A 23673-nucleotide genomic window follows, 5' to 3' on the forward strand; every position below is an offset into this window, starting at 1 on the left:
CTTTTCATGTGGATTCTGACAGTCATGATAAAGGTAGGTCCAAATAATTTGCTGGAAAAGGCGTTGAACTAGACAGATGTAAATTTAGGGTTTGCCAAATTGGAAGAACTGTGGTGTCTCTAAGCTACTTATACATGTATTTAAGCTATCAAGAAAAGACTGGTAAGGAACAGGACAGTTTTAAAAATTCTGTCAACACACTTTTCTCTGAAATTCTTAAGAATACAGTGACTTTTATAGTTTTAACTACATCAGCTTGATAAAACCTTTTTATTTATTTAAGCGAATGAGTTATAGAAGTAACTCCTTACCCATCTAATTTACCTGTATAATTATCACTGTTTACAAGCCTCATCAGGAAAAATATATTGGAGGATTATACAGTCCAAGTGTGTGATGAACATGTGCTGTCCATCATAAAACAAAGCCAGCCAGAAAGCTGACTCAGAATAAAACTGCTGAATGCAGACCTAAAGATAATAGTGGTAACTATCCTTTTGGCCAGTGGCTTGCATGCCTGCAGCTTTGGTTTACACTGCATGTCATAACAATGCTAGCAATTATTAATATGGCTGGTTTTGACAGCTGTAGTACTTGCAGAGGAACAGAGAGAGAGAAAGATGGCCAATATAAAAAAGTGCACTGCACTAAGGTTTATAAAGAAGTTACAAAATACCAGAGCTGGGGCTAACCCAAAGAGCTAGATGGAAAAAATGTAATCGGAGAAAATTTTGAAACAAACTAACTCATTGAAGCTCAAAGCTAAAGCCCCAGTAAAAACATTTATTAGTTTTCTATTTGTTCAAGCTGTATTTAGGTTACATATTGGAAAGTAATTCTTCACTGTGAAGGTGGTGAGGCACCGGCACAGGTTGCCCAGAGGAGCTGGGGATGCCCCAGCCCTGGAAGTGTTCAAGTCCAGGTTGGATGGCATCCAGTGAGAGGTGTCCCTGCCCATGGCAGGGGGAGGTTGGGATTAGATGATTTTTAAGGTCCATTACAACCCCTTAACATTCTATGGTCCTATGATAAGTAAAAGTTCTTTGGTATCCTTGCAATAAAAATTAGGAGTTGAATATTGACAGCATGCAATGAAGCCATAATTTGGTTTTCTTTTATATTTCCTGCAAAATTTTTTGTGCTTTGCCGCCAAATCTTCATGCAGGAATGTTGAATGATGAAGAGATTTTTTTCCTAGTTGACCCTGTCGAAAATGATTTTCTTATATTTTAGCAACTTCTCTGAGTGTTATTCAATATTACAGATCTACAACACCTAAATTTGTTCATTATCTGATAATGGAGTTTCATAAATTGAAGAATTTTCTTTCAGGATGTCCTCTTACTTTTAGTTTCTTTAAGAATAACAATGTGACAAAAGTTCAAGGCCAGACTGGATGCCACTCTGGGAAACCTTGTCCAGTGAAGATTGTCTCTATCCATGGCATGACAGTTGGAATGATATGATGTTTAAGGTCTCTTCCAACCCAAACCCAATCAAATTCCATGACTCCCTGCTTAGCGATATGGCGTCCAGGGAGGCCTCAGTACTCTATTATGCCCTGCTTCTGTCCTTAGCTTTGCTTCAGTGATTGTTTTTGTGTTTCAAACTACTGTCTCTTTTTTCATTTCTTGCTATCAGAAGTCTGACAGTAAAATATTGAAAGTATGATTTTACCAAGGTTTTGTTTATGCAATTATTTTCTACTTCATTTTTTCCCAAGTCTGAATCTAAAGAACAGTAGTTCTTTTATGTCTTCTAATATTCATCATTCATGTCTTCTAATATTCAATTATAAGTCTTTCTAGCATATGCTCAAGAGCTTAAGTGACAACCCTTGCTGCTACCATTCAGAATATTCTACTATGTCCTTGTTCTTAACTGGATTTTTAACATTAATAGAAATACCATAAAAGCTTATATTTCTAAATTTCCTTTATCTGTTGTAAGATCCATGAGCCAGGTATAAATGCAGACTCTGTCGGCTGAATATTTCATTAGACATGCTCCACATGACATAATCCTTATTTTTTTTTCTTTATTAGTGAATGTTTTATTACTTTCACTTTATTACTCATGTTAGTGCTTGGGTATTGTTTATATGTTCATCCTCCACATCTCAGTACACTGTTAATTAGCTTTTTTCCACAAGATACTGTGACAAATCCACCTATCACAAACTTGGAATGAGCCTTGAAATGCATCTGTGTTCAGTGCCTTTTCTTACTGTGCTGCAAAACTCTCATGGTCAAATAGTGCCTCAATTTTTGTGTAATCTTGATGCAGAAGATGTACAACAACTATGTTTACCTCTAAAAACAGTTAAAACCTTCTCTTACATCCAAGGCAGGATTTATACAATCTTGCACTTTACATTCATTAATTGCATGTATTATTTTGTTAAGTGAAAAGAACTATTTATCAATCCATTGATGATGAGTGCAGCACAAGAACTGGCTAGGTATTAGCTTAGTGTATCAACTTGACAAAAAATTTTGTATAAATAATTTTCTTTTTTTTCTAGAATTTAATATTCTTTTGAAGAGGCACAGAAAATGCACCTTATAGCTTGCATTATGCACTTCTTTGCATGTAGACATATTACCTTGTTTGCCAATACCAATATCATTTATGAAAAATAGTGCCAAAATGATTGTAGTTCCCATAGGGTTATTTTCTGTTCTTAAAATTATTACATTGCTCATGTTACTATGACATCTTAGTATCCTTGAATCAAACTAAACAGTGTATTTACTTCTATCTGTAGTAACAATTAAATATTTGCTGTATTACAGAAGACAGGATCAGAGAAGCATGTTTCATCTAGAGACCGTCTGGCAGCGGTGATGTCCTGTTTCCATAATTTGGGCCGGGCTGCTGAGAAAGCTCTGTTTGACTACTGCATGCACTTCCCTTAATTGGTTGTAATTATGTCATTCCACAACTATGGAGGCAACGGATGACTCTCATTTATTCTGCTGTAATCATGTGCTCATTTACTGGAAATTATAAGATATTGCCTCCAGCAAATTATTGACTTTTGTCCTCTAAGTGTCATTTTAAGATGCAATATATATTGTCAGTGCATCTTTTTACTCTGTGGCTATAACTAAGCTGAGTAGGCTGACACCTCTACTTCACTGGCCACCAGTGTTTTAATGTGTGTGAGTGCTGAGAAGAGTCTGTTTGTATTTCACTTTGGAACAGATACAGCCATTTTTTTTATGGTTTTTTTTTTTTTTAACAGAGGAAAATAACTAACCAGTTAGCCCCTGTTGTGTTTAGCTCCATTCTGCCAGATAAAGATTTAGAGAGACAGTTTTTTAAAGAATGACATTATACATCTCACAGGCTTATTTGTGGAGGCTGCTTTCAAAATTTGTGTCAAGTACCAGAAGACTGGAAAATCCCTTGGTGTATAGCTGCCTTGACACCTCTAAAAAACTGCTTATAATATGCATTTAAATAGCGATACAATTCTACAACAACTCCTAACTATTTGCTAAATAGGAATATTCAGAATTTTTCAGTTTTAAGCAAATAATTTTTCCAACAGCTGGGAATGTTTTCTAGCATATGGTGTATTTATATGTATTGAGCTGTCTGGCGTGAAAAGCTGAATTTAAGTCTTTAGAATGAAATGATAAGGTACGAAATACAAAGCTGATCTAAAATTTTAACTTACAGTCAGCTGAGAATTTTACTGTAATAAAAAGGGAAGTTATTATCAATAATTTTTTGCTCATGGTATCTGCATATTTCTAGTGTCACTGGGGTTTTTTTCCTGAAAAATGGGAAGTGCTGACTGGTTCTTTCCCTGTAGCTGAGAGTGTAACTTGTGATTACCTTATCTTCTGTTGTGCTGTGTTCCCAAACTGTCAGTCCTCAGTGACCAGGAGTTGCATATCTTTACAGATAATGAGATATAGCTGGGAATCATAGTTCACAGTCACCAGATAATACTTCAAGAGAGGAAACCAGAATTTCAGGTTTTGAGAAGAGAAATCCGGAGGATTTCCTTTCCCTCCCCCCCAGCCAACATATCACCAATGCTTCATTTCTCTTCTCTACATTGTCTATTCATTGCACATCTGTTGTGTTCTATCCAGGTAGTCAAGGAACAGATTTACCAGGCTTGCTGGTCTTTTAACCCCATGAATACACTTCATTGTTTCACTTGCAGTAGGGAGAATTGTGTTCATTGTGTGCCATTAACAGAAAACTCCAGGGAGATCAGCTTGACATTAGAAAACACCAGTCAGATCACTTATTTTCTGAGCAGTATTAAATGCATCTAGCTAGCAAATACAAGCTCTTGCACCTCTCTGGCTGTTTTTCACTTAGTCATAGAGGATCACAGATATCAGTGCAGTGAATGGTTCTTTGCTTTATGTTTGAAGAATCCTTTCAGAATGTACCTTACAACATGAGATGTCAGCCTATTTTCTGCAGTGCTCAGTCAGCAGTTCTCTTACCTGCCCCAGAGATATTGAGCAGAGTTTAACAGTGACAGAGATCACAAGCACAAGTTCTCTTAGCATTTTTCTTTTGCTTTCCAGGACTCAAGCCTGCCGAAAGCATATTGCGTCTACTTCATTAACTGATATACATACTGAAAAGTTAAGAAGATGAGACACATCCTTTCTGGAACATACAGCTGAGTACAAGAGTTTAAGTTGTCTTGTCAATCCCAGCGACAGTTTTGCTGCTTTTCCACTGATGTTTTTTCTGTTGTCCCAAAGTGATTCCATAGTACGTCCAAGACAAAACCTTTTCCACAGCATTTCATGAGAAACATGATCTTAAAATATCATCAAAGATATTGTTAATCTAGAATATTGATTAATTTAATCAATTCTTCAAAAAAACATTTGACTATGATTATAACAAAAAGCTGTGGTAAAAGGCAATAATTGTGTTAACACTGGAGAGTTTAGAAGGGAGTAAAGATTTTACAGGGTCTTTTGAGAATTCTCATACAGCCAGCATAAGAAATTTAACAAGTCATTATCAATTTTTCTTTACAGTCAATGGTGGAAGACAAATATTGCAATAGATTCACATAGGATCACCTTAAATTGGGATCTTCCTGTACTGCAGGGGAACATCTCACCCCTTAAGTCTAAATCCTGTTCAGTTTATAGATAGAAATTTATTCAAGTGAGGCTTCTCTGTTTTGAAGGTGCTTCACCAGGGCAAGCAGTGGGGTGGTCCCACAGCACGCAAGCCACATATTTTTTTTATCCATTTGTGTAAAATTGATTGACATTTATAATTTCTAATGTGAATGATGAGAGGTAGAAAAACATGCCTGTAACAAAGCATGGAAGTGGGTATTCAAGGAAGGCTTGTTCTCCTCACTCACAGCTCTTCATAAAAAAATCAGGTTTTCCTCTTTTTATGTTTTGAATTTTTATTTCTTCTTTTATCTTCTCAATGTAGAAATTTTTTTTTCAATTAAAGCCACCATATTTTACTATAACAACAAAAACAATTAGAATGAAAATGGTGCAGTTATATTTACCTGCACTCTGTTATTGTATATTTGGTGCACATTTCTGCCAACGTATTGTAATGACTTGCTTCTGCCTACAAGCATAGTCTAGAATCTGTAATTACCATTCTTTCATTATCAGGCCGAAATAGCAAAGCCAAGACAAAATATCTAATATATGAAACCAGTCAGAGTTTCAATATGTAGCAGGCCTTCTGGAGTAGCCGGTATTGTGACCAAGATTATATTACACCTTGCTGGATAGTAGACACCTTGCAAAGAAACTGTTGGTGTTACTCTTGTTTTGGAATGAGCTCTCAGCTTTTCAAACATTTAAGCAATTCTGGTTTAATCAAGTTTTGTATTCACATCAAGCAGTTTTGAAAAAAGGTTTTCAGAGTTTATAAAGTCAGCAGAAGACATGAAAGAAGTTTAAAATAACAAAAGAACTCCTGTATTTCAGTTCTCCATTTCAGTTCTCTTCACTTTTCACAAGCACACTTAGATGTTATAGTCAGCAAAACTAAACAATTAGTGCATAGCATTTTTTTTTTCTGAGAAATCGGTGTGTGAACTGGCTTTTGAAAGAACCACATAAGGCTGTCCTTTCATTGCTAGGCTTGATAATAGAAATATTATGTCTGAAGTTCCATGGAGACAAAAACTGTTTTCACCTCCTGAGGAAGGTTTTACAACATTTATTTCTATGTCTGTGTGGTTGTCCTTACTCCAGATACTGAGGTTAAAGCTAATTCAGTCTACATAGCCTTCATTGTAAAAATGTGCTGATGTTCCAAAGTAGGAAGATTTTTAATCTGACACAGAGGCATAATTGTGTATACCTATATGTCTTTACATATATAAAAAGTCAACAGATTCAGCAGTACATATTGTCAGTAATGTAGATATCAGTTTTCACATGTATTTATCATGTGAAAATTATTCAAAATCATACTTGTGAAATATTCCTGGTCTTGAAATATTTTTCTGGATATAAGTCATCAGTGGTAATACTCTACAGAACAGTGACAGTTATTTTCATATTTTATCTTTTATTGTACTATAAAGGTTTTATTTCTATGGGAACTTCCAAGGTTGTAGATTTATTTTAGAGTTATTATTTGTTTTTAGAGTTATTCAATTTTTGTCTGATCACAGGAGCTGCAACTTTGCTAACCAACCTTCTGGAGGAAAAAAAACTCTGTCATATACTTAGACTTTGTTTGATGTCCTTCTGCTTTTGTATGATATGAAAGATAAGTGAACATTTGAGTAGAGACTAAGCATCTGTCAAATGCAGAAACACTTTAAGTCCCTTTGTGTTTATTCAATAATTGTGGTAAATGACTAAAGAAACTTACATCCTTTAGTTCTTTAAGAAACATCATTCTTATAAAATATTTGTTCCATGAATGACTTGAAAAGCAAAAGGAGTTTTAAAATATAGGAAATTACAGATGAATGTAAGAAAAGAGCTCAAATAGAGAAAATTCCATTTTCTTTATAGTAGGAGCAATGTGTATTGCTTTTTTTTTTCCTTGCAAAGGTATCAAGCAGGTTTGATCACTGTTTGGTAATATGAAAGAAATATAAAGAAACTGCCCTTTTAATTTTTAAAGAGCTATTTTCTCAAGGCACAATGTTATATATTCTTATGCCTATTTCCCGTCATGATTTTTTCGTCTTTGTGCTATCTTTGTGGAGTTAGTGGAGTCAAAACCTGTAAGCTAGAGTTTCATCACAGTGTATTATTTTACGCCTATATGATATGCCAGGCCTTTTATTACTTTGTTTTGTGATGTGTGAATGGATGAGAAATATTATGAATACCGTACAACTTGGTGCAATGGAAATAGGCCTGCTTTCTCTCTCAACACAAAGAGACCATTGGTAAAATTCTTTATTAATATTACTAAAAGACTAAATCAACATACTTCTGCCTTGTTTATATTACAATTGTCAGAGTCCCCATAAAAATAACTGACGAGTAGCTTGCACAACTTCACCTCCTGCTGACCTCTATTTGGAAAGGAAGAAAACTTTTTGTCCAGGTTGAAATACTTACAGAAAATAAGACAATATTTTACACTGTGACAAGAATCTGCACTATTTTCTTTTAGATGACCACCTGGAAACTCTATGCTACTTTAGTACATGCAGCTTGTATTTTAAGCATAATGTATGGATCCTAGATAAGAACACCCTAAGCTTTTCTTTTATGGATTAATCTTTATATTATAAATGGTTTTCTAATTTTGATTAGAAAATTAAAACTGTAGAGATTTGCTTGGATTTTTATTAGTGTGTTTAATAATATATTTTGCTACCAAATTCCCTTTGCTGAAGCACTTTATTAGGGAGATGAGAAAAGTCTTTATCTAGATGATATCTGATTGTTTGAGGAACATGCGATTTTTTTGAAAGCAGGTCAAGTCCCATTGGCAGCTCATGGGGTGGACAGGGGCTTTCTGGCCTGGGTTAAAAACTGGCTGGATGGCCAGGCCCAGAGAGTGGAGGTGAATGGAGTTACATCCAGCTGGAGGCTGGTCAGCAGTGGTGTTCCCCATGGCCCAGTGTCGGGGTCAAGCCTGTTTATTATCTTTATCAGTGATCTGGATGAGGGCTTTGAGTGTCCCTGAGTAAGTCTGCAGGTGACACAAGTGGGAGTGTTGAACTGCTGGAGGGTAGGAAGGCTCTGCAGAGGGATCTGGACAGGTTGATTGATAGGCCAAGGACAGTTGGATGAGATTCAACAAGGTGAGGTGCTGGGCCAGAAGTTTGCATCACAAGAACTCCAGAGAGTGCTAAAGGCTTGAGAAAAAGGTTCTGTAAAGCCACTGATAGAAAAGAAGCTGGGGGTGCTGGCCGACAGAAGCTGAACATGAGCCAGCTGTTCCCAGGCGTCCAAGAAGGCCAAGGGCATCCTGGCCTGTATCATCAACAGTGTAGCCAGCAAGACCAGGGCAGTGACTGTCCCCCCTGTACTGGGCACTGATGAGGCCACACCCTGGGTGCTGTGTCCAGTTCTGGGCCACTCACTTCAGTAAGGACTTTGAGGTGCTGGAGTACATCCAGAGAAGGGCAACGGAGCTGGGGAAGGGTCTGGAGCACAAGTCCTGTGAGGAGCAGCTGAGGGAGCTGGGGGTGTTTAGCCTGGAGAAAAGGAGACTTGAGGGAGACCTTACTGCTCTGTACAACTGCCTGAAAGGAGGGCGTAGGCAGGTGGGCGTTGGTCTCTTCTCCCAGGCAATCAGTGAGAGGACAGGAGGACTGTCTCAGGCTGTGTGCCAGGGAAGGTTCAGGCTGGACATCAGGAAGGCTTTCTTCACTGAAGAGGTGGTCAAGGATTGGAATGGGCTGCCCAGGGAAGTAGGAGAGTCACCATCCTTGGAGGTGTTCAAGAAAAGAACTGGATGTGGCACTTAGTGACATGGTTTTTTTGACATGGTGGTGTTTGGTTGAAAGTTGGCCTTGATGATCTTGGAGGTCTTTTCAAACCTCAATGATTCTATGATTCTATGAAATTTAAAGGAAAAAAAGAGCCCTATAAAATCTGAACACTGTAACTGTTCTGTGAAAAAACACATTTTAAAATGTTGAAAGTTATTCTGCTGAAAACCCAAAGGACCTTTATTCACAGAAAGTGGTTTGAAATCTTCACAGTACAAGTACAAATAATGCTAACCGTGGTTTTTGTCTTAGCTTTGTGTTAATCTGTCACTGTCTAAACACTGGGGATCTGTGCATGTGAAGCACTGATCTGATGAATTTTATCAAGGAAATACCTAATTTCCTAATGTTCCTATCAAAACTTCCTGTCATGACATTCCTGAGGTAGAAGATTATATAAACGCATTTGCTCAAAGTATTTCAATATGTTTGTATAATTTATATCTATATGTGTATAGAGAGCTATATATGCACATATATACACATATATACAAAATACATCATTTCTCAAGGAATTATAAAGAAAATAAAATAATTTTCTCTGAAAATTGCATAAATGAAATTGATTCCTAAAGCTTAGCAGTCTCTCAAAATTAATACTATCGTTGAGAAGTTGGCTGACTCTTCTGACTCTTGTTTTTCTACATCTCTCTGCAACTATGGTCTTTGTGAGGACCCATGCAATTACAGTCCTGCTAAATGATTTCTGTTCCTGAGGGGGATGGGAGAAAATGTAATTAATCAGAAATATACCTACATTGTACTCCATTGCACATGTAAACATAAATGAAGTGCATATACTGATTTGTAATTATATAATGATAATACGACATGATTTCCTCAAGTGTAAATGACACTAAGCCCCACAAAAAACTTCTCTCAATCCACTAAATGTGGCAGCAAAATGTATTGAGGGAAACTGCTGTATTTAGTTAAATCTTGAAGAGTAGTAGTTTTATTTAAACACTGATGATTTAAATGAAAGAAAATTTCCATGGGGTCTGTCTTGAACTGCTTCTGTTATGGTCAAAGGAGTAGCTTTCATGGAACAGGGGGAAGAGGAGCCACCTGAGTGTTAGGGGAAGATTTCCGCAGAGAAGCTCCTTGTGACTTCCTGAGGCTGTTGGTTTTTTTGTTGGTTTGTTTTTGGGTTTTGTTATTATTTTTTGCAACAAGTTCTTGGATTAGTGTAGCTTTTTATGTTGTAACATAACACTGTTCAACATGAAACATGCTTGGGGAGTGCCAGAGCTTAGCATACCCTGTCTGTCTTTTCCCAGCTGTACTGTGCTTCTTCCAAAAAGACCTTCTCTAGAGTGTGTGCAGATCCACCCCACTACATAGCTCTGTCATTTGGAGACTGCAATTGGCAGGAGAGAGATAGGCTTTCTCCCTTTTACTGGAAAACTATAGTTTCTCCGGTTTATGTGGGAAAGCAGTAGCGCATCTTAAAGGATAAAGATTGGTCACGGAACAGAAACAACAGTTTTCTCTGAGTCTGAGATATTCTAGATGTGACAACAAAACATCATCCACTGGTAAACAACCACCTGCAAAATCAATTTGTATCAGTTAGCTTCCAAATAGATCAAATTCACGGGAAACTATAATTTATTGAAGTTTTGTACTCCATTGCAACTCAGTACATTAAAATTTGCATTTTCTTGAAATGGATGGAAAAGGAACGTTTTCCCTCCCTGCCTCAAATAAAATGTATTGTCAGAGCTTTTTGAGTCTTGCCAGCTATGTTTCTGCTGCAACTTCTGTGTTCCATCTCATTTTGGGTGCATTGCTTTTCTAGCTTGCTTGTTATCTGGTTTATTTGTGTTATATTTTCAACAGCTAGAAGGCCAAATAGAGAAAGTAAAACTACTAGTTTAAGAAGCAGGAGGAAAGCAATCATAGCTGCAAATGATGGCTGCAACAAATAGAAAGATTCATTCAACAAAATCCTTCCTTTATAGCCTGCAGGGTAGAGTGAGACTGTTTTAATGGTATGGAATAAGGGCACAATTTTTTAGCAGTATTTTTATTTGATTGCTGTGTATATTCTCTAAGAATCTCAAGATTCTGTGAAAACGCCCTACCCTTTATATCTGTTTGAAAAAAATCAGTTTGGATTTTTTGCTGAGTCCAGAAATGGTAGGGCAACATTTGTGTATCTAAAATTTTTATTGTTTCCATTTTCTTCTGAGATGCAATGCCTTTTTTTTGCAAATCCTCTTCCAGATAAAACAGCTTAGTCTGAAAAATAGGGTCTGGCAGGGAAATAGAAACTAATGACAAATTATTTGTTGCACAGCTGTAAGGAAATTTGATTTGACTGAATTATTTATTTGAAAATCTACATTTTAAGTGGATATGTGAGAATATTCCTCTGGAGTTTTCAGGAAGGTTATATATATATATATATGACTTCACGATTAAATAAAAAAGAAAACTTGAGGGGCTAAACTCTTGAAATACAGAATAAATACATGAAGAAAAGCTTGGGATAAACCACTTAACTAATAAGTATTATGCTATAAAATAATAAAGTATTGTGCCTCTGTTAGACTACCATTACATTTTGACAGAAAGAATTTCTGCAGTCTTTAGAGGCTAAAATTTCATTTTCTCTCTGGCTTATGAAAAGGCAATCTTCCTGACACTTTCAATGTACTTGGGCTATGAAGAGTAATTGTGGGAGGACTCACACTCAGAGTGGGATTTGCTGACTTCCTAGAGCTAAAATGTTGGATGTCTTTTTCCTGAATACCTGAATACTTTTTGCTCTCACCAGGAGTAGTCAGCAGTCCTGCAAACACACCAAGTGTGTGGTCATTGTTTCTGTCAAGCACAAGTGCTGAGACTTCGCCTTTCTTCCACTTGTTCCTCCTTGCATAAGGCACAGAGGTTTAAAACCACTTGCCACATACAAACTCAAGTACTTTTTGAAAACCCAGAAAAACTATGTGATAATAAAACCCTGGACTGTGAAAAGAAAGTGATTGTCAAAGTTAAGTTTTGTTTTCTCCATGTCTGAAAACATTATGGGTATCTGTGCAGGAATTCCATTGCAATCTTTCAAGAAGAAAAGTTCCCAGGGTCATATTGCTAACAATGATGTGGCAATCTTTAAAGAAAAGCATTTTCAGTATGGTAAAACTTGCTGGAAAGCCTTTGAACTTGCAATGCACTGTAGGAACAAGGGCTTCTCAGTAATATGAAGTCTTCTGAGTAGTAGGTGGAAAATTGCATTTAAAAAAAAATAAAAAAGGTTGCACAAGATAAAAATAATAGCTGGAAACTTGTTCAAAGATGGTGGTTTGGGGCTAGGTTTTCCCTGAAAGGAAGTCAAGCGACCTGTTTCTAATGTCACAAAAATTATGAGTTTGACGCTCTGACTCAAAGATATGCCCAGCCTAATTCTCCTGTATCCTGTGTGTCTAAAATTGAAGCCTGATTTTCTGTGCAAAGTAAGAGAAGAAAAAATCTTCCCAGAGATATAAGCAAGGAAAAGAATGTCAAGAAGCCTTTCAGCCATGATTTTCCTGATACATTTTCTGGAGTGACATTCTTAATAAACATATTTGTTTCATCTTGAAAGCCAGAGTCGGTTCCCTTTAAATCTGCTTAGTTTGTAACAAAACAGGTCACTTTTAATTTTAAACCTACAGGTTATACGCCAGTTCTGGTTTGGATTTGTTTTACTTTCCCAATTTGTCTTTCTCTGTAGCATAAAAGCTGACTGTGAACAGCGGTAAATCCCCTCTATAATATTAGGTAGATTATAACCCATAATGTGCAAGAACTTTTCTGAGTTTTAGAGATGACATCCTAAATATTTAAGACTTGCAGAGGATAAAGGATTCATTCTGGTAGAGTGAACACCATTTCATATTCTTCTGCTTTTAACTGTGAAAAGTTATATCTCAGAAAGAGCATACATTCACTTCTTTTTTAATCTTCATTTTTCTGTTTTGTTGGGGTTTTTTTAAGCTAAATGAAAAACTGTGCTTCACAGTGATAACAGGAAATTCACATTCCTGCCCAGTTCACAATGTTTTTCATAGTCATTGCAGGTGAAATTTGCTATTATGCAGAGAACTGGCACAAGATCCAAGTATTCCTTAAATGTTGCCTGAAAACATTGTGTTCTGGCCTGGTTATTGCCTCCTACATTCTGCTGTGCCTTTAGTGCATAACAGAAAACATGAGTGGCCCTACTGCTGTTCTTGTCCCAGGGTTAATGTCAGATCTGGACTGGAGGTAAAAGAGCCTATGCAGCTGCTGTTGCAGAGCGATGCTTCAATCAAAATCAGTGCTCAGCTGCTTGAGGTGCCATGAAGTTTTTGGCAGCTGTGGCAAAGAGTTCTTACAATCTACTGTAGTGAAATATTGCAGAAACATGTTTTCTGGTATGCTGGATAAAAGATAAAGGGGAAAAGCAGGTGGGAAGGCTTTTCCAGAAAAGTTGAGATTGGAGATCTGCAAGATGGTATGAGACAGATAGGCTAGATGGAACAAGTGGTGACACTGTATGGGACACACCACATTTTATTTGCCTTTTACAATACCAGCTTTGAAAACAGTGACTCCATCATTAAAGTAACAGAAACAGTCTAAGCTCATCTATACTCCCTGGTTTATAGAGAAAACACATATTACTTTTGAATATCCCAAGGCATTATTTTACCAAATATAAAATTATTTGAAAACATTTGTTCTTGTTTTCCCACAATCCTCAGTCCTCATTTCAGTCTCAGATATTCAAAAATTTGGCAACAAATTTGAATGACATCAATTACGCAGCAAAAGAAAACGTGGTGGTAAACTTCTTTTATACAAACAGAATAATGACTTTAAAAGAATTTTTGTAATTAAAATCTGTTATGTGGACACCAATAGATCATACAAAACTAGGGCTTTTCCTTCCTGATGTTTAATGGGCAGATAGACGTAACCTCAGTCTTGCAGAAGGTCAATGACATGAATATAGTGGCTCTTTCTTTAAAAGTATTCCAGATTTCAGGACAAGTAGCAGTTGTGATTATAAGGAGTCCTTATAATCACTTACAGTCGTTATAATACTCCTTACAGTAAAGAAACAAAATTGCTGGAGTCAGTATGACTCAATATGTAAGCTCATTCTGACTTTCTTCTCTCCATCTCAACACATCCTTTTTTTTTCTTAGCTATTTGGTTCATCAATTACCTATCAGCTTTTCATGAGTTTCACTAATATTACCAGATTCTGCAATGACCTGATGCCTTAGAGTTCTTCTGAGTACTCAGAAGACTTTTCTGTAAGGTCATATATGAAGTCAGTACATGGTCTCCCAAAGGCTCCTAGGTAAACTGTGCCATTGTATTAGAACAGTGAATTTATCATATTTACTATTCCAGATGCATCTAATCTTCCAAATTAGATAACACGTTCTCTATTTACCTTAGTTTTTAAGGAAGACGTTACTCCAGAGTTGGAACAGACAAAACCCCACCTGCACTAAGTCTACAGCTCCATCTGAAATGCATTCTGGATTCCTATCCACCTTCACCATCTCATGTACCTTCCTTCTCTTCTCTATGTTCTGCAATAATGTCATGCTCACAAAATAAATGCAGAATAGATATGGTTTATTTCAAAGGCAGCTAATTTTGGCTGTTGGCAAAGGAAAGCTGTTTAATTCTAATCAAATTTGTAGGCTTGATACTTTTCTCCCTTGTCCATGCTGATCTCATTCTTTTCCACTGTGGGAAATTCTGCCTTAAACTTAGCTACCAGGAGAAAGGAGTTTCAGCCTTTAGTTGGTCAAGAACTGAACTGTTATTCCTGCTTTTTTTTTCCTGACTCTTTCTTGACCTTGCCATACCTAAACGTTTTACTCCAGTGGTGGTCCCAGGCAGATACATGTGGAATTTCCTTTTCCCAGTCTGAGCAACACAGCTTGACTTAATGTATAAAAACTGCTACACAGCAGTTCTCTAATCCAATGGTTTATTCAGCTGCACATTCACTCTGTCACCTGTAGAACTTGTTTCTTTTGCTGCCACAATTATGCTGATATCTGCTTCAGTTTGTTCAGACAAAAGAAAAGCACACCATCAAAACCAGGTATAGTGGTCACATGGAGTTTACACACTGGTTGTTTATTATTTTAAAATTTGCCATTTTCCCATAAATATATTTTGCTTGCAAATAGTTAATTTCTTCGGTTTATTTTCAGGATTTCCTCATATTACTCCTTAACTGCAACAATTTTGCTTTCAATTGGAACCCAACATTGTTATAAATTAATTTATCTTTGCAAGGATCATTAAGCAAAAGATGAATTGGAAGCTGATTTATTTAATTTCTTCCTCCTTCCACTTCTTTCAGTATTTGTTTTTCCTGATTAATTTTCTTTTCCTGTAGCTAAGGAAATGTAGGATAATAAACCAGCCATCTGAGCTACCTAAACCACTATGCCCCTTTTGTTCTCCTTGTTTTGTGGTGTCCCACTTTTGCAGAAAAATTGCTAGAGCACAAAACCAAAACTGCCAAGCTGATTGTTATCTTTTCTGTCTGGTCATTCTGGGTGGTGCTGAACATCTTTGTGCATCATTCATGCTCATTGGAGAGCACTGAAGTAGAGCTGTTGACTTTTCTGGCAGATTATTAAGCTTTCTCCTAACAATTAAAAAATTAGAAGTGAAGATTTTTCATTAAAACACAGTTTTATGTACAGGTGTCAGTTTGTTAAAAATTTCTCTTCTGTCAAGCACCCCGTTATAAGGTGTGAAACTGTAACTGCCTGAGATTTGTAAGTCTAACACCTTGGAGTACAATCTGATTTGAAAATAGAAATTATTACATAAATATTTCTGTCCTTGTTCAGTCCTGGCTTGCCCTGACTTGTGTCTCTTTGCATTAAGGGTTGTTGACAAGAAGAAATGGGGTCTAATGGAAATTAGAACTGACTACTGCTTTTTATTCTATTTGGTTGCTATAAATGTGCCTTCTGCTGTTTCTTTTGAAAATGTTCTGCCTGTATAACAGAAATAATTTCATTTGTAAACAAAGAACTATATAATTATGATTAAATAATAATTAGTATTAGAAATAAATGATCATATGCAAATCTGTAATACAAATACCAGTACCTTGCATTAAAAGCTACATAATTGATCTAAGAAACGTTTCATTCTGCTTGCAAAGCTGTATTAAAAAAGACCTAATCCAAACAATGAGTTGTATCAGAATAGAAAAAAAATACATGAGGCAAGACTGCCAAATTATTTATCTTTCATTAAGGGAGAAAATCACACATAATTATCTATGCTATATGAACACATTTGCTGCAAGTTGGCATGGAATTGAACAACAATAACCATAAAAAATGCAACCCACAACAAAGCTGAATCTAGCTAGCTGTTATTAAGAAAATGCTAGAAAAGGGAATACTGAACAAGGAGAATATTCACTAAATACTTCTACAATCTCCATAGTCAGAAAGGACTACTCATCATTTCAAAGTACAGAAGCAAAATTATATGCTTGGAACTTATTCAGTGAGTGGTTATAATGTAAGTCTTTGTAGCTTTCCCATAAACAAATAACAATTGAGCCTCTTTTTAAATTAAAGGCTGTTGATGCTTTGAAATTAAGTAGGGCTGTGATGCTTTGTGGTTTTATTCAGACATTTTGGAAAGATTCAATAGTAAGCACAGAAGGAAAATATGAGATCTGAATTTGCATTTCAAAACATCCTTTGCTTTTTGTTCCTAGTTAAAATCTGTTCAGTAGCTGACACATCTGAGCAGCATGAGGTGATGTAGTATCATTTCTGAGCTTACAAAACTGTAATCAGGAATACAGTCACCTTAAGAACTGTCCATTACCTGTGATTAGTATATGAGGATTTCATTTTCTACACCATTACCAGTTCATTGGCAGCTATAAATATATAAAAAGCTAGATGTGTTTTGAACAGTTTCAGTAAAAGACAAATTACAAGGCTTTATAAGCTTTTAGTGGAAGCACATGCTGTAGCACATAATAATAGGATAAACCCCTCAGTTTGAACACTTTATAGACCAGGATGCTTGTTCCATTACCTTAATATTTTAATAGGTCTTGGTGTTTCAAAGTGAGATTGCAGAAATTGTTTAAATCCATTGACATATCAAGTAATAACATGAAAAATATTCATTATTATTATCATGATAGTAATTGTAATACGCCCTTCTGGAGTTCTGAACCAATAGACCAGAAATTTAGAATAATTTATTGAAGTATTTAGTTAAGATGAAAACCAAAGAAACTTAAAAATCTTCAAAGTTTAAGAGTTATAAAACTTTTTAGCAGAATAAAACTGTAAAATTCAGTGGTCCCTCTTCCTTACAATGGCTTAACATTTCTTAATATAGTTATCTGGGGATGGAATTTTCTTCAGTTGATATTCTGGTCTTATTTTCTTTGTCGGGCAGATCCTTTTTGAAGTAATGCATTTCACTCATCACTTCTTTGATGGTGACTGAACACCTAAGATAAGACTGAAAGAAAAATCTGTATTTTCGTTTGCTTGTATTTCTTCTTGTTCCATTGTTACTTATTAAATGTTCTTAATTTCATATTAGGGCTGATTGTACCTTGGAGGCATGAAAATCAGTTTGTTGGAACCAAATTGCTTCTTCAAGCAAAACCTGGCAGAGATATTTGAAATATCTTGTACTGACATTTTGAAAATTCTGCTTATAAAGTAAGTTTTAATTATAGACCAAAACCTGCTTCGTATTTTTGGAACTGCTTTTTAATATAAAAAAAAGCCTTTCATTGTACTTCACATTACCACTGTACTCTCCTCACAGTTAATCAGTGCTGAAAAACTGTACTTTTGTGTGGTCAACCTATCTTAAATATATTTTTTTGGTGTAGGTTTGTAGAAGGGATCTCTCTCATGTTCTAGCTACTTAATTTATGTATAGTAGCTCAGAATGAAATGAGCTAGAAATAATGAAGATATTTAAAATTATCAAAGTATATGAGTCATATTGCTAAATTTGGAAGCTTTCAAGGGCGTGAGCCATTCCTACTAATTTGTACACAGCTGAAAGTATTCATGTCAGCTGTCCTGCAGTCAGTAGGGATTCAAAAAGATGGTTTGCAGGGAAGAGATAACCCCTGGGAAAGACAAAAAAGGTGATCTTACATTGCTATGACTTGGATGATTATATGATTCACCATCATATTCCCTTGACAACTGCAGCACATACAATGAGAGCTATGAATAGCTTGTGTCACTGCAGCTGTGCTCTAGGAAGGCTTTCCAAAGGAGTCATGTAAGCTTGTTTCTGGTGGCTTATTTGTCACAGTTTGTGTTTTGGATTCTCCTAAATCTTTGTTCTTTGGATTTGGGTTACTCTGTGGGCGAAATCCTGCAGACCAAGCCCACACATAGCTAATTTTGCTGGGGATTAGTGCATGAAGATAAAATTTGTGACTCCATGTATTAATTTTCAGTCTAGCTTCAGTGATTTCTCTGAAGAGAGCTGATGAGGGTGCAATTAAAAGTGAAATCCTGGTCTACACTGCAGAGCTGTTTATACAATCCTTCAAGCTTCTGCTGATATGAGGGAATACTTGAAATTTTTACCATGGTTGTAGATGAAAAATAACACCTTTATTTTTATTTGCTTTAATATATTACCAAATTTCTATGAATACATAGAATGCCACAAGTCTTTATCAAAAACTAAAATGAAATCTGTTAATCTTGGCCACTGACAATAAATAGGAAACTTCAAAGGCAATTTCTAACTAGCAGTCTATGGAAAGAGCAGTGGGAAATCTTAAATTGTCTCCATCTGTCTTCCACAGCCCAGATTTTGGATAGACCTTCCTTATTCAGTGATACTTGATATAACTTCTATGAATTCTGCTGCTTTTTTCAACACACCTATACTGGGTTGCTGCATGAATGATCTTGTGTCTTGATCCGAAGATAAACTATATTCCTTTAGGTTTGTTTCTCTGTAAGGAAAGACAATCTATATGGTGCATATGAGGTACTTTGTACAGCAGGTTCCTTGGAGAATACATACAGACTTTAAAATCTTTTAGGAGTGGTGATGGTTTATCTATGTGTGAATTAGGGTTAAGGTATGGAGAAAAAGCTGAGAAGGCAAGAGATGAACAAAAATGTCTCTTGCTCTAGGTAAATTTTGTCAGACTGCTGAACCCAGCAAAGTGAGCTTGCTTTTAAAGTGCCTGCTATTGTGGCTTAGTTCTAGTACCCTTATTCACATGTGAGGATTGTTTACTTCTGAGGATGCAGTGGGGGATATCTAACACAAAACAGAGAAATAGGTTCTTTCATGTGACTGCTTCAGTTCAAACCCATCAGTAAAGCTGTCTTTCAGTCAGTACTCTCAGTGAACAAAATATCTTGCTTGTACAAATAAACACAGTTCAGAGCAGTTCTGGTGGTTAATATGAACCATTTGGAGAACTTCTTATCAAAATAATGCTGAAAATTATCTCCCCAGTGAAAGCTGACTAAAGTAGAATGCTATCTTTTTGTAATTTCTTGTATTCTAGGCAAGGATTGGTGGTGGGATGGATTGCTGGGTTGGACAGTAAAACTTTATTCTGAAGATCAGTTTTTCAGCACAAAATTTTATGGTTTTAATATACCACATCCAGGTTTAACATGGTTTGTAATACTTGATTTATGTAAAGAAATATATTTTTAACATCTTAAGCTAAGGCGTATTAGAAAACTGATGTTTATCATGGTTTTAAAGTCCTTTCTGGGAATTGGTAATAGAATGATGTTTTATTCCCCAAATTTAACACAAGATGTAGAGTCCTTTTCTCATACAGCATATAAAATGTCATAAGTAGGACCAATCAACCCAAATAAGACTCTTTGCATTCTTTTGAGCAAAGATGCACTAATGTGTGGAACTGCTAATTACTACATGATGTAATTCCAAGAGACTGGCTGACCTTGAATTTAGAGTGTCCCTTCTTCGTTCAGTGTGTACTGAGGGGACAGACAAATTCTTTAGGTTTTAATTAATTAAGTAGTCAAATTGTTTTTAAGTGGCCATTGAAATTAATTGAACAATGAAACCCATTCCGACCCTCTTCCATCTGCCAAAATACTCAAAAGCACATTCTGGAAGGAGTAAATCCCACCATATTCTCTTTACTCCCGTTGCCTCTGGGGAACAATGTTGAGAAGCAGGACTACTTGCTTTCACCTGTGCTGATTCTAAGCACTGGCATAGGCTGCTGTTGGTCAGTGCTAATTTGAGATACCATATTACTAATTTTTTGTGTAGGAAAGTGCAATATATACAAGAGATTATCATTGCACCAGTAATGAAAATTAATAATTTTAAAATATACATTTTGAAAAAGAACAGATAATTCACAAATACAGTAAAGTAAAAAAATAGCTGAACATCACTGGCTACTTCAGGAAGCAATGACAGGACCTTTGTACTATTGCTAGAAAGGATCCTCTAGTAACACTGCAAACATGACATTTTTTAATATTAATTTTTGCAAGAAGAAAGAGACACTCATGTTCTTCCAGACTGCCCTTTCACTGGAGTTGCTGGAGAGCAAGCTAACCACTTGCAAATGATGGCTTCTGAGAGAGTTTTTAGAAACTTGAGAATGTATATAGTAGACAAAAATAACTCAAGGAAGGTTAAATCATCTGCATTGAGGTAATGCTCCTATAATTTAGGACACAGGTAGATTAAGAAGTACAAAATGAGTTAAATACACAACAGAATAAAACCTAAAATTACAGACCTGCTGACATCACCTTTCTGTCTATAACATGCAGTCCAAATAGTAGGACCAACTTGCCTGCCACAAATTTTTGCAAAGACCTTCTTGGTCTTTTTGGCCCGAGAAAGGATAACTTAACCACCTTTTTTATTTTTTAAAATTCATTTAATTTTTTTTTTTTAAATTTTAAAATATTTTTTAAATAAAACCACAAAGGTTTTGTTACAACTGAAACACCACACTCTAATTTAATGTTGTTCAAGTGGGAGCAGGTTCTGATGACAGAGTTGTTTAGGTCAAGAATACAAATTCAACTTTATACACACCCCTAAAGTAGACTAACAGAGATGTAATCTTCTTATAAATCTTTACAAGCCATGGTTAAGGCAGAGAAATGACTAAAAACCCTACTTTGATCCTGACTTTGTGGGTTTACTGTATCTGTGTCACAGTTGACTGCAAGGGAAAAAAAAATCTCCACAGATGAAAAAAAATCTGTTCTTCAGTGAATAAAAACCTAAAAATTTGTATTTTCATTGAATTTAAAAAAAAGTAATTTTTGAAATAGTAAAAATAAGGGAAAAAAATTCCATACTCAAAGGAAACTTTTCATAACAAAAAATATATATATTTAGGCTTCGTAATAAATTTTCCTTAAATATGAATTTTGGTGACAACAATGGTACATTCAGGCTGTCAATATTTTTCTTACATTTGCAGTATCTATATCTCTCTCCCTTGAATATGTAAGTCCAGCCTTGCCTTTATTACAAAATTATTCTATTCATGCCTGAAGTGGCCACCTAAAAACAGAGACTAGACAAGAATAAGGGAATAAAAGTAGGTGTTTGTTGCGGTGAACCATGGCCAATGCCAGGGTCAGCCAAATCAAGTGGACCAAAAGGTCCATTGGTTTGATGCCTCCACAGCCCAAAAGCCTTGAAGTCACAGGCAGCATTCAAAAGGCTGTGAAAAATATGTAGATCTGTGCCTTACCATTGGCCGCTGCCCTCCCCTCCCCTTATTTCTCATATTTGGTTGTCTTTCTGGAGAGTTCTAAGTTCTTCAGTAGTTGATTGGCCTTGCTACTCCCCCCCCCCGCCTACTCCTTCTCCCATTTGCTACAATTCCTTTTCCCCGCCTTTGTTGCGCCCCCTAACCGATGTATTATTGGTTACTGCTTGTTTTTCACACCCACTCTGTAAGGGCATAAAACCCCATGTCAGTCCTGTTTTCTTGGCATCTCCATGGTTTTCCTGTGTTCTTTGATAAACCCTCTCCCCCACGAAAATGTTCCTCTGCTTCTTTCCTGCCTCCTTTGCGCACCTCCACCATCAGTGGGCAAGGCAAACCCAACCAGGAGCTTCGCCTGCCCTCCTGTGCTGTGATTGGCCCCCATCCTCCCCTTGGGGGCAGGCAGAAGATGGCCTGGTGCTCAGGGCAGTGTGCTAGCCGGCACTGGCACCGTGGCAGGTATTTATTTGAAGAACCTTCAAAGGTACACACTGGGGAGTCCAGAGGCTACTGCCAAGATGGACCCCAAGATGGATGACAGGTCACGAGTTCTTCACACTTATATAGGTTTGGTTCATTTGCATATCAGGGTTGATTCTCCAATTAAAGCTTCAGTTAATGATGTAATTTCCTCAAGCTTGCCCCCCCTTTAGAGGCTTTTGGTTTATACTTTTTGGACCTAGGATGGTCTGAGTGCCCTTGGACAGCAGGCTTGGAGAGGCTTTGTTATGTCTACCTAGCATGAGAGAGCAGAAGTTAACAGGCTACAAGAAACTTCAGAGTTACACACTATAAAGTACAGGATTTGAAAAATATAAAAGTTAAAACCCAAGGCATCAATATGAGGCACTGTTAAAAGTAAAACTGAGCTTCCAAACAACCCCAAAGTGTAAGGTCTTCATCTGCCTTCTTCCCCATTTCTGGGAAAAAAGACTACCCAAGGAAGCCCTTACAAATTTTAAAGCTTCACTACTTGTTTGGATGCTATTAAAGTATTGTAAGGGCCATGTAAAGACATGTGCATGAATATTCATGTTGATGGCAAACACCTTATTTTGACCACTATTGCAGGGACTGCAGTGGTACATAGCCCCAGGAGGCTGATTCAGGACATGAGCTGAGGTGTTGAAGTGGCCTCCATGTTAAGAATGGGACAACTCTGTAGTCTCTAAAGCAAGTCCGTCCTGAATGAAAGCACTAGAAATACTAGAAAGTATGTGAATCAACCTTCTGTGTCCCAAACCGATCTGGATATGGTAAGGAAGATCTCTCCATGAGATGCTCTTAAGAACCATGGTGGATTCACTTTGCAGGGGACTCATCTACAATTTTTTGACTTCACATTTTCATGTGCTGGAGTCAGCTTTCTTCAGGTGGTGCTGAAACCTCAGCTTTGATTTTATTATGTTTGAGAACAAGAGAAGTTTACCAAAAGACCTAAAGCTCAGAAGATGCTTTACCACAAGTCTGACATCACAAAGCCATCTAGGCTAGGTAAAAAATAAATATGAAAGTTATGATACAGCCCCTAAGGATATATATACAAACTATTGCAAAATTCCCTCTCAAGAGGAGAATTTTATAATTTCTCAATAATATTTGGACTTCACTGCTGTCACAAGAGCCTCACACTATGAAGGTGTCCTGTGGACACTAATAAATTCTGTCACCCTTAGATTTGCAGGGGTGTATTTTGAGTCTGTTGTGATGCTGTGCATTTTCATTAAAGTGAGCTGGAAATTAGTAATGCACAAGGCTAACTAAGGATAACTATAACTGCTCATGATACTAAATTTTTCCACTTCATACATTTTAACTTTTTCGGATGGCAGTGTTTCAAAATTCCAGGGAAAAAAATTAATGTCAAAACCCTTTGAGAATGAACAAATTCCTAAGTCGAATGTTCTTTCCTCTCACTACTCTTGTGTTTGCAAGAATTTTACTC

The sequence above is a fragment of the Corvus hawaiiensis genome, chromosome Z, assembly GCF_020740725.1.
Source record: "Corvus hawaiiensis isolate bCorHaw1 chromosome Z, bCorHaw1.pri.cur, whole genome shotgun sequence".
Taxonomy (NCBI): domain Eukaryota; kingdom Metazoa; phylum Chordata; class Aves; order Passeriformes; family Corvidae; genus Corvus; species Corvus hawaiiensis.